Source organism: Lynx canadensis, chromosome A2, assembly GCF_007474595.2.
Source record: "Lynx canadensis isolate LIC74 chromosome A2, mLynCan4.pri.v2, whole genome shotgun sequence".
NCBI lineage: Eukaryota > Metazoa > Chordata > Mammalia > Carnivora > Felidae > Lynx > Lynx canadensis.
The window spans coordinates 69,939,373-69,951,874 of NC_044304.2; positions in this window are offsets into that span (position 1 = coordinate 69,939,373).

Below are 12,502 nucleotides of genomic sequence, written 5' to 3' on the forward strand. Positions count from 1 at the left end.
AGACCAAAGAGGCAGCAAAACTTTTTTTTTCTTTTTTCTTTTGGTGTTTCTTCCATTACCATCTTAATGATTTTAAGTGCACAGTTAAGCGGTGTCAAGTACGGTAACATTGTGCGATGATCACCACCATCCATCCCCTGTGTTGATCTTGTGAAACGCAAACTCTATACCCATTAAACAGTAACTCTCCCTTACCCCCTGCCAAAAGAACAAAAGTATATTATACTTTTTGTCTTTATTATTTGACTACTCTTATGTTCCTCCAATAAGTGGAATCGTGCAGTATATGTCTTTCAGTAACTGGCTAATTTGATTTAGCATAATGTCCTCAAAGTTCATCCGTACTGTAGCATACTGCAGAATGTCTTCCCCTTTTACCACTAAACATTTAAGTCTTATCCATTCATCCATTGATGGCCACTTGAGCTGCTTCTACAGTTTAGTTGTTGTGAATAATCTTGCTATGGAAAGTGGTGTACAAATACCTGAGACCCTGCTTTCGGTTCTTTTATATAAAGTACATACCCAGAAGTGGAACTATCAGATCATATGGTAATCCTATTTTAAATTATTTGAGGAACCACCATACCGGTTTCCATAATGACTAAACATTTTTACATTCCCACCAATAACGCACAAGGGTTCCAATTTCTCCACATCCTTGCAAACACACATTTTTCTGTTTTCTTGATGGTAACCATCCTAACGGGTATGAAGTTGTGTCTCACTGTGGATTTGATTTGCACTTCCCTAATAACTGGTGATGTTGAACCCCTTTTTGTGAGCATATTTTATCTCTTCTTTGGAGAAATACCTATTCAAGTCATTTTGAATCAGGTTTTTTTGTTGTTGTTGGTTTTAGGAGTTCTCTATATATTCTGGATATTAATCCTTTATCAGAGATACGATTAGCAAATATTTTCTCCCATTCTGTGAGTTCCTTTTTTTTTTAAGAGATGGAAAGTCATTGAGGGTTTTTTTTAAGTTTATTTATTTTGAGACAAGAGAGTGAAAGTGGGGGATGGGCAGGGGGTGGAGGGGTGGGGAGAGAGTCCCAAGCAGGCTCTGCACCACCAGAGCAGAGCCCAAAGCAGGTCTCAAACTCATGAACCTCAAGATCATGACCTGAGCCATAGTCAGATGCTTAACCAACTAATCCACCCAGGTGCCCCTATGAGTTACCTTCTTACTCTGACGATAGTGTCTTTTGATACAGAATATTTTTAAATTTTCATGAAGTCCAATTTCTTCAATTTTCCTTTTGTCACTGTGCCTTTGATATCATATCAGAAATCATTGCCAAATCCGATGTCATGAAACTTTTGTCCTATTTTCTTCTAGAAATTTTATTGTTTTAGGTCTTATTTTGGTCCTTGACCCATTTTTGAATTAATGTGGATATTCAGTTTTCCCAGCACCATTTATTGAACAGACTGTCCCTTCCCCATTGAATGGACTTGGCATTCTTGTCAAAAATTATTTGAACATATATGTGAGGGTTTATTTCTGCAGTCCCTATTTTATTCTGTTTAGTCAATATATCTGTCTTAATGCCAGTACTACACTGTTTTGATGAGCTTTGCTATGTATGAAAAAGAAATCATTGGAATTTTTTGGGACTGAATTGAATCTGTAGATTACTTTGGGTAGTATTGACACTTTAATTTCCATTTATTTATGTCTTCTTTAATTTCTTTCAGTAAGGTTTTATACTTTTCATTGTGCAAGTTTTTCACCTCTTTGGTTAATTTCTAAGTATTTTATTCTTTTTAATGCTACAGAATATCATCATCTTTTAAATCTATTGAGACTCCATTTGTGGCCTAGCATCATCTGGAAAACGTCCAATGTGTACTTGTGAAGAATGTGTATTCTGTTATTGTTAAGTTAACCATTCTGTGTATGTCTATTAGATCTAGTTGGCTTATTGTGTTCTTTAAATCCTCTATTTCATTACCTGTATTCTGATTGCTTTATCCACATTGTGAGTGGGGTATTGATGTCTGCAACTATTATTGTGGAACTGTCTATTTTGCCCTCCCATTCTGTCTATTTTTGCTTCATATATTTTAATGGTCTGTCACTAGGTACATGAATGTTTATAATTATATATTCTTGCTGTATTGAAAGTTTAATTAATATATATTGTCCTCCTTTGTCTCTTATAAACTTTTTTGATTAAAGTCTGTTTTGTCTGATATTATTAAAGCTACTTTTGCTCTCTTTTGATTACTATTTGCATGGAATATCTTTTTCCATCCCTGCACTTTCAACCTCTTTGTGTCTTTGGACCTCATATGAGTCTCTTGCATGTGTTTTTATCCATTCTGCCAATCTCTGTCTTTCGATTGGAGAGTTTATCCATTTACATTTAAAGTAATTACTGATGAGGAGGGACATACTTCTGTCACTTGCTATTTGATTTCTACATACCCAGTAGCTTATTTTCGTTCCTCATTTCCTACATAACTGTTTTCTTTTTTTAGTTGACTTTTTGTAGTGAAATGTTTACATTCCTTCCTCATTTCTTTTGTGTATATTCTATAACTATTTTCACTGTGGGTACGCTGGAGATTACATTTAACATCCAAAAATTATAACACTATAATTTGAATTTATATCAGCTTAACTTCAATAACATACAAAAACTATTCTCCTTTGCAGTTCTGTTCCCTCTTCCTTTTGGTTGTTGATGTCACAAAATTATTTCTTTATACTTTGTGTGCCCTAAAACATAAACTAATGATTTTTAAAAATCGTTTTTTTAAACGTGTTTAATGTTTATCTATTTTTGAGAGAGAGACACACACAGAGTGCGAGTGGGGGAAGGGCAGAGAGAGAGGGACACACAGAATCTGAAGCAGGCTCCAGGCTCTAAGCTGTCAGCACAGAGCCTGATGCAGGGCTTGAACCCATGAACTGGGAGATCATGAGCTGAGCCCAAGTCACGTGCTTGACCAGCTGAGCCACCCAGGTGCCCCAAAATATATTAGTCTTTTAAATGATATAGACAATATGATTTAGACTTACAAACCAATGTTAAAGTAATACTAACTTTTACATTAATAACAAATTTTCTTTAAATATATTGGTTTCTTAAATCATATGGAAAACAAAAAGTGCAATTACAAACCATTGTTATAATAATAGTAACTTTTATAATCTTGCATGTGTTTACCTTTGTTGAGATCTTTATTTTTCTGTATGGCTTTGAGTTACTGTCTACTGTCCTTTCATTTCACTCTGCAGGACTCTGTTAACCATTTCTTGACAAGTATGTCTGGTGGTCACAAATTCCCTCAGCTTTTGTTTATATGGAAATGTATTAATTTCTGTCTCCCTTTTTCTTTTCTTTCTCACTTCTGAAGGACAATTGTTTCAGATATAGTATTCTTGGTGGATTTTTTTTTTCATTTAGCATTTTAAACATATCCACCCACTGCCTTTTGGCTTCCAAAGTTTTTGATGAGAAATCTGCTGATAATTTTATTGGGGATCCCTTATATATGAAGATTCACTTCTATCTTGCTTCTTTCAAGATTCTTTTATTGTCTTTGCCTTCTGAAAGTTTGACTACCATGTGGGTTGGTGTGGGTTTCTTTGAGCTTATACTTAGAATTCATTGAGCTTTTGGGACATTTATATTTATGTTTTTCATCAAATTTGGGAAGTTTACAGCCAGCATTTATTCAAATATTCCCATTGCCCCTTTCTCTATTCTCCTTCTAGGACTACCACAATGCATATATTTTTCTGTGTGATAATATCCTGCAGGTCCTTTAGGTTTTGCTCACATTTCTTCAGTTATTTTTTTTTCTCGTCCTCATACCCATAATTTTCATTGTCCCATCTTCAAATTTGCTAATTCTTTATTCTGTTTACTGAAGTCTCTCTCTGAAGCCCTCTAGTGAATTTTCAATTTCAGTTATTGCAGTTTTCAGTTCTAGAATCTTTTCTTGTTTTCTTTTTAAGTTTCTATCTCTTTGTTGGTGTTTCCCTTTTGTTCATGTATCATTTTATTTACTTTACATCTTCCTTTAGTTTGTAGGAGGATTCTCACACAGAGAGTCGTGACACTAAGGCTTTTCTTTTCAGGAAGCAATTTTATTCTTGCAGGCACCACTCAGTTGGGTTTATACCCAGAGAACTGAGCCCCAAACGCCACGTGGCGAGTTTTTAATATATTTTTTACTTCTTTGTCTCCCATAACACACAAACATGCAGTCTGATTAAGTGGTCTCATGTTACAAGGTCGTGAGGGATGTTGTCACCTACTGGGATAGCCAGGTTGCCTTGAGGTTTTTTTTTTTTTTTTTCCTTAGGAGGACCCTACCACAAGTTCTCTGGACGTATTTAAGACAATTGTTTTGAAGATATTTCCAGTATATCTATCTTTTTAAAAAAATGTTTATTTATTTATTTTGATGGGGTGGCAGAGAGAGGGAGAAAGAGAATCCCAAGGAGAATCCACATTGTCAGTGCAGAGCTGGACATGGGACTTGATCTCATGACTGTGAGATCACGACCTGAGCCAAAATGAGTACTTAGATGCTTAACCAACTGAGCCACCGAGGCTACCTTTTTCAAGGACAATTTCTATTAACTTTTTTCGGTTGAATGGGCCATATTTTCCGATTTCTTTGTAAATCATTTGATTTTTTTGTGGAACACTGATCATTTGAACGTAATAGTGTGGTAATACTGGAAATTAGAGCCTCCCCCTTCCCGAGGGCAGGCTGATTTTTGTTATTTTTATTGTTTTTGTTTATTATTTTTAAAATTTTAATAGGTTGCCTCTATGGTGAAGATCAGCCTGAGGTGTAAATTTAAGGTCTCCTCAGGTGTTTTTAGAGCCTTTCTGTGGGCATGTACAATCACTTTCGAATTTTCCCCATATACGCAGTTGCTTTTTTTATGTCCTAGTCTTTAATATCTGGCTCCCCAAAGGGGATGAAACGAAAAAAGAATGGGGGGAAATGGCAGTGGCCCTTTAAATCTGCCAGAAGTCACTTCAGTTGAGATTTGTAACAGTGAAAGGAATTGCAACAATAACGGCTACCCACCTCTTTGCCAGAACTTCTGTGATTATAATTGGCAATCAGTGACCAGAGTACAGATATTTTGAGGACAAGCTTCTGGCTTCTGCAAGCTCCAAATAAGCTGCTACAAGAACACATGCCCACCTGTCTGCCACATGGCTGGGGATAGGAGATGCACAGCTACTACTGTGCTAAGAGCTGAAATTAACTGAAATTCACCACAATTTACCATCCACATCTTTCCTTCTAAGTTGCAAGCCTTCTTAGGACTCAAAAATTCCAAAATAGTTACCTTAGACAGATTCTGCCAGTGCAATTATTGTCTAAATTGGGGAGACTGATTTCTGATGCTTCTGAATCTACCATCTTCCCAGAATCAGGACTCTGGCCTTTAAGCTGACTAGTTTTTTTTCCCTCAACAAAGAGTTCTTATCCTTTATCCTATGACCTAACAATCTTGCTTAACTAAATGAGGTTTTCATTGTGTGTGGAGAGAGAAGGCAAACCGTTTTTATCTTGGTTTTAAATTTTTATCCCCAGCCCATACCTGTCTCCTGAACTCCATATTCCTCTATCCAGCTCTCTATTTAAAAATTTTTTTTCTTTTTTTTCAACGTTTTTATTTATTTTTGGGACAGAGAGAGACAGAGCATGAACGGGGGAGGGGCAGAGAGAGAGGGAGACACAGAATCAGAAACAGGCTCCAGGCTCCGAGCCATCAGCCCAGAGCCTGACGCGGGGCTCGAACTCACGGACCGCGAGATCGTGACCTGGCTGAAGTCGGACGCTTAACCGACTGCGCCACCCAGGCGCCCCCAGCTCTCTATTTAGTATCAACTCTTGGGTATATCAAATATATGTCAATCTTAACATGTTCTAATCCGTGCCCCTGAACTTTTCTCCAAAATTTATCCTTCCCGTATTATCACCATATCATTGGCAACTCCATCCTTCCAGTTGTTCAGGCCAAAACCTTTCCGTCTTATCCTGACTCATCTTTCTTTTCTTTTTGATTTTTTAAAAAATTTTTATTCAGTTTTGAGAGACAGAGAGCATGAGTGAGGGGCGGGCAGAGAGAGAGAGGGGAGACAGAATCCGAAGCAGGCTCCAGGCTACAAGCTGTCAGCACAGAGCCCGATGCAGGGCTCAAACCCATAAACCCTGAGATCATGACCTGAGCCGAAGTCTGCCACTCAGCCAACTGAGCCACCCAGGTGCCCCTCACCTTTCTTTTCTATCCCACATCTATGGGTCAGGAAATTCAGTTGGCCGGATCTTCCTAGCATATCTAGAATCTGATTACTTCTTACATTACATTACATCATCACCCACCTGAATCACTGAAGTCTCCTCTCTGTTCTTCCTGCAGTTTATCCCTCCTGCAGCACAAGAGGGACCTTAAAAAAAATGAAATATCATGTCCCTTCTCTGTTCAAACCCTCCAGTGGTCTCCCATTTAAATCAGAGTAGAAGCCAAACACTTAAAAGACCCTACAAAGCCCTATATGATCTACTTCTCTGTTACTCCTGCAACCTCATCTACTATGACCTTCCCCTTGGATTGCTCTGATCCAGTCATTCTGAACTTCATGCTCCTCCTTGAGCAAGACAGACAGGATTCTGCTGTAGCGTCTTTGCACTTGCTGATCCCTCTGTAATGCTTGACTGATTCCCACTCTTCCTGATCTTTGCTCAAATTGCACCTCAGTGAGAACTACTCTGACAGCTCCATTCAAATTAATTACCTGCTCTGCTCCTGACTTCCTTAGTTTACTATATCTCTTCCCATAGCACTTTCACCTTCTAATGTATTCTATTATTTATTTATTATGTTTATTATTTACTGCCTGTCTCTTCTATCCACCTTAATTCTTTCCTCTTGTGCCATGATATATAACTTTTCTTAAAAATAAATAACTGCACAAAAGGATGCCATATTTTCACTGGCAAAGCTTAGGTCACTAAACTCTGGGATCTGAATGCAAGGTCACTTTAAATAATCTGTATGGAGAAGTGGTTCCCCAAAAATGGAATGCTGAATTCTGTTACTAGGATGAGAGATGCTGGCTAAGCAAAACTCACAGATGTTCATTTGCTGAGTCAGACTAGCATACCCAGACGAATTTTGAAAAAGCCTGCAAGAGGGGCCATATGTGTCCTCACATATAAAGTGAAAGATGGAACCACTAACATCCTAACTTTCTGGTAATGATGTGTTACAAATGTGTTGGCTTACTTATTTTAATCCTTATGAAGTCTGATTTTACTTTCAGTTTCTATGCCATTTTTGAATAGGAACTTCTCAAGGTACAAGGTAGTACAGCCTGAAGAATTCTCCAGCCTAAAGAGTCTGGAGGTGGTAGGTTTTGGGGACAGTAACAGACTTCCTTAGGCCACAAGTAACAGAAAACCCTACTCAAACAGCATTAAACATATAAGAACCTTTTTTAGGGCTCCAGTTCCATTTCTCTAACATTCTCTTTGCATACCCCCCCCCATATGAGTAACAGATTTTGTATCGGTTTTGGTTAAAACAAAAGGATACACTACATGTAAAATTCTAGGATCAGATCTCCAAGATAGAAGGAATCAAAGTGAAGAGATGATTTGGCCAAGAAATCTCCAATGAGTTCTTGTTGTGCTGTGACTTTCCCTTCTTCCCGTTTGAGGGAAGCTGCAGCCAGGCTATTTCCCTACTATCACACCTACAGGCTACCAGAGTTCAGCTGGGGAACTTGGTAAGTATGTCAGTGCACTTGGGGAACTTTCTGGACTGTCATCTGTCTCCCATCTGGGAGAGACAGGATGCAGACACTGAGGTGGGCAAGCCAGCTGTGTGCTGCTGTGGAGTTGGTCAGCATACACAGAGGGTCAGTTCATAGGACAAATTTGAGTTTCCTGTTGGTATGGGTGATGCAGGAGGGAGAGTCCTCTTGGGTCCAGTCCAGTAAAGCTGGCTGAAAGGAGAAAAAGATCCCCTCAGCAAGAAGCTGGAGGTGAATGTCAGATTTGTAGAGGCCAGGGAAGGAGTCACAGTACATCTGCCTTTGACTTTCCCAATACAAAACTTCCTGTAGACTTAGCCCACCTTTGATAACTTCATTTTAGAGTAGATCAAAACACATTAGCTACAAGCTCCAGCTCCCTCCTCCAAAGACCTCTGAATGCAATTTTAAGCCTCTGCAGCCCATTGGTTAGAACTAGCCCACGGCTTCATCTAACTGCTAGACAGACTGGAGAATATAGGGGACCAATGGAATATTTAGTAGGTCATACTCTCTCTGCTATCTAAGGCCATAATGTCATCCAGCATTCTACAAATATTTATTGGGCATATACTATGAGAACTGGTACAAGGCACTGGGAAAACATGTTAAAGAAATAGTTCTATACAACAGAGTTTTGAGGGTGTTGTAGCTTTGGAAGTATGTCAGGCAAAGTCAGGAGAGTGCAGTATCCAGTGTACTGGATACTGTTTATGGCCTGTTTATGAACACTTCTAAGATACTGCCTGAGGAGGGGGTGTTGCATAAGGTCCTGCATATGTAGGTAAGAATGATCATGAAAAAAAAAGGAAAATAAATGCAAATGTGACCTTATTTATAGAAACAGGTGGGGGAAATTTGAGGACATTGGAAATATATCTACATATTCTAAAATTTTGAACTTTGGCGGGGCGCCTGGGTGGCGCAGTGGGTTAAGCGTCCGACTTCAGCTCAGGTCACGATCTCGCGGTCGGTTAGTGTGAGCCCCGCGTCAGGCTCTGGGCTGATGGCTCAGAGCCTGGAGCCTGCTTCCGTTTCTGTGTCTCCTTCTCTCTCTGCCCCTCCCCCCTTCATGCTCTGTCTCTCTCTGTCTCAAAAATAAATAAATGTTAAAAAAAAAAAATTTGGGGGGCGCCTGGGTGGCGCAGTCGGTTAAGCGTCCGACTTCAGCCAGGTCACGATTTCGCGGTCCGTGAGTTCGAGCCCCGCGTCAGGCTCTGGGCTGATGGCTCGGAGCCTGGAGCCTGTTTCTGATTCTGTGTCTCCCTCTCTCTCTGCCCCTCCCCCGTTCATGCTCTGTCTCTCTCTGTCCCAAAAATAAATAAACGTTGAAAAAAAAAATTAAAAAAAAAATTTTTTTTTTAAATTTTGAATGTTGGCAACACATAGTTGGGAAGGGATTACCATATTATCCATTATAATGTGAATGTCAGATTTGTAGAGGCTGAGGAAGGAGTCACAGTACATCTGCCTTTGACTTTCCCAATATAAAACTTCCTGTAGACTTAGCCCTGCCTTTGATAACTTCATTTTAGAGCAGATCAAAACACATTAGCCCCAAGCTCCACCTCCTTCCTGAGAAAAAACAAAAACAAAAACAAAAACAAAAACTTGTGCTCTTAAAAGAGTTACATCTGAATCCCCTTTAAGATTTGGAGGGATTCCTCCTTTCCTGGAAATACTGCTTAAGAAAACTGTCTCCATTTTATGCTATTTAAATTGTCTACCCAGAGAAATGGCTCTCAACTACCTGCCTCATCATTTACCTCTCTACTACCCCTTTCTTTCCCTTAAGGTTCTTCCACAATTGACATTGGGCTGTCTTTATTGGCTCCTTGTATTGGCCCCATATTTTCTTTTCTCTCTGCAAAATATACTAACTAATGCTAAATACTCACAGTTCTAGTGTGGTACCCACTTTTATACCAACCCCCGGGGCAATACTCACCAAGTAGTAAATGGACTGTTATAGGTTGAATGACATCCCATAAAAATAAAAAAAGATCCGTTCAAGTCCTAACTCCCAGGACCTCAGAATGAGACCTTATTTGGAGGTAAAGTCTTCAGAGCTATTCAAGTTAAAATGAGGTCATTAGGGCAGGCTCTAATCCATTATCCCTGGTGTTCTTATGAAACAGAGGAATTTGGATACAGAGATAGACATACACAGAGAGAAGACATGTAAAGACAAAGAATTGGAGTGATGCCTCTACAAGCCAAGGAATACCAAAGATTTCCAGCAAACTATGTAAAGCTAGGAAGAGACAAGAAAAAAATATACCTTCTACAGGCTTCATAGAAAACATGGCCTACTGATACCTTGAATTCAGACTTCTAGCCTTAAGAGTTGTGAGACAGTAACTTTGTACTAAGTGATCCCGGTTTGTGGTAGTTTGTTATCTCAGCCATACAAAGCTAATGCAGTCTGTGTATGTCAATTCCAGTTATATTAATTATCATAATAATGTTACTTAAGTAAATATATATAAATATATTTAAGTAAATATATATAAACATATGTTATTTAAGTAAATATATATATTTGAATTCAAATATATATTTGATATAATTCAAATATATTTGAAATATATATATTTATATTTATATATATTTCAAATATATATGTCCAAATATATATTTGAAATATATATCAAAGAATTAATGTAAAAAGAAGCTATTGTTTCTAAGATTTAAGTTGAATGCTTTGGAAAGACTGGATAGGAGTGAGTCAATGTGAGGGGCACCTGGCTGGCTCAGTTGGTAAGGTAAAGCATGCAACTCTTGATCTTGGAGACGTGCGTTTAAGTTCCACTTTGGGTGTGGAGACTATTTAATTTTAAAAAAACAAAAACAAAAAACCAAGAAGTGAGCCTATGTGAGGTTCAGCACTCAGATTACTTTGAAAGTATTTCTCCTTTAAAGAAATAAAAACTGGACCTCTTTCATGATGCTTGGTGTCATTCGTGCAAGAAAAATGCTAATCCAAACAAATGCCTTGAACCTACAAAAAAGATTGACAAACAAATACACATTTATGTGTTTTAAGTTAAAATATTTGAGAAATGTGGGGCACCTGGGTGGCTCAGTCGGTTAAGTGTCCGACTTTGGCTCAGGTCATGATCTCACGGTTTGTGAGTTTGAGCCCCACATAGGGCTCTGTGCTCATAGCTCAGAGCCTGGAGACTGCTTCAGATTCTGTGTCTCCCTCTCTGCCCCTTCCCCCACTCACACTCTGTCTTTTTCTCAAAAATAAATAAGCATTAAAAAAAAATTAAAAAAAAAATTTGAACGATGTGTGTATTATTTTTAAGTAATTCTCCATCTTGACTCTGGGTTAATTAATAAATTACATGCAGAGTACATGAGTAAGAGGGCTTCTACTGTATTGTGGTAGCTTGGAACTAGTTATGAATTTGAAATGTGGTTCAATGAGCTGTACGTCTTGTACAAGCTACTAAATTTTTCTAAGTTTTAGTTGCCTCACTCAAAATGATAATAATAATACTAATGAGCTGCAAGTGTTGTGAAATTAAATGATATAATATATTTAGTGTCAAACAGTATTAACTATTTTTCTGTTGAAAGTGAGAGAAAACCTTATCTATTATGACTTTAACAAAAATAATATGTATCAGCTTGTGACAGAAAATAACAAAATTCTTTTTATTTTACATTTATTTATTTTTGTGAGACAGAGCACAAGTGGGGGAGGGGCAGAGAGAAAGGAGACACAGAATCTTAAGCAGGCACCAGGCTTAGAGCTGTCAGCACAGAGCCCCACATGGGGCTCAAACTCACAAACCACAAGATCATGACCTGAGCCAAAGTCAAATGCTTAACCAACTGAGCCACTCTGGCACCCTGACAATAACAAAATTCTAAAGGTAGCATTGGCTCCAGGCACAGCTGGACTCAACTCTGCAAGTAAAGTCTCAGGACCTGGTTTCTCTGTCTATGTCCATCAGCTTCTTATCATTGTCTTTGGACAGAATCTCTCTGATGGCCACAATAGGCATTTTTTCATATCCTCCCAAGTTCAAGACTAGTGGCTGGCAAATAGTGGCTGTTTTTCTCTCAGAGTCCCATAGAGTCCTTGATTCTGAATAGATTATATATTTATCTCTGGGTCACTCACTATCCCAGAGAAATGCAGTGATGTGATGTGATGTGATGTGATGTGATGTGACATGATTTGGGAGGTCTAGGTCCTACACTTCACACATAGCAGTGGACTGAGTAGGAAAAGGGAGCTCTCTAAAGAGAAACTAGATGAGTATCAAAAGTAGGGGGAATGGATTTGGGGCAGGTAGAAACACAATGCTCATAACACTAGCTCTGAGGATAATTCCTACTCCACAAATAGCATTTGCTACCTCCTTTCAGTGCCTTTCACTCCCAGCCCTTTGCTTAGACTTTACTTAGACACTTTGGGCTCTGATGACAGTGCTGATTTCATTAGGGCAGATGCTCCTGCCATACCCCAGCTCCACTTTTCCATCTACTTTCAAATTCGTGACTGTGAACCCAACCAGTCTGTCAGACCAGTGTGGCAAATCTCCCTTGGCCTAGTTCTAGCCTCCAACTGCCTGGCACTGTATTTAGTCATTAAAACCTTATCAGATCATCATTCCCACCCACTACCCCAGTTAAAGCCTATTTCAAGTTCCAAGTTTGCCCTTCAATTCTAGTACAGTAGGA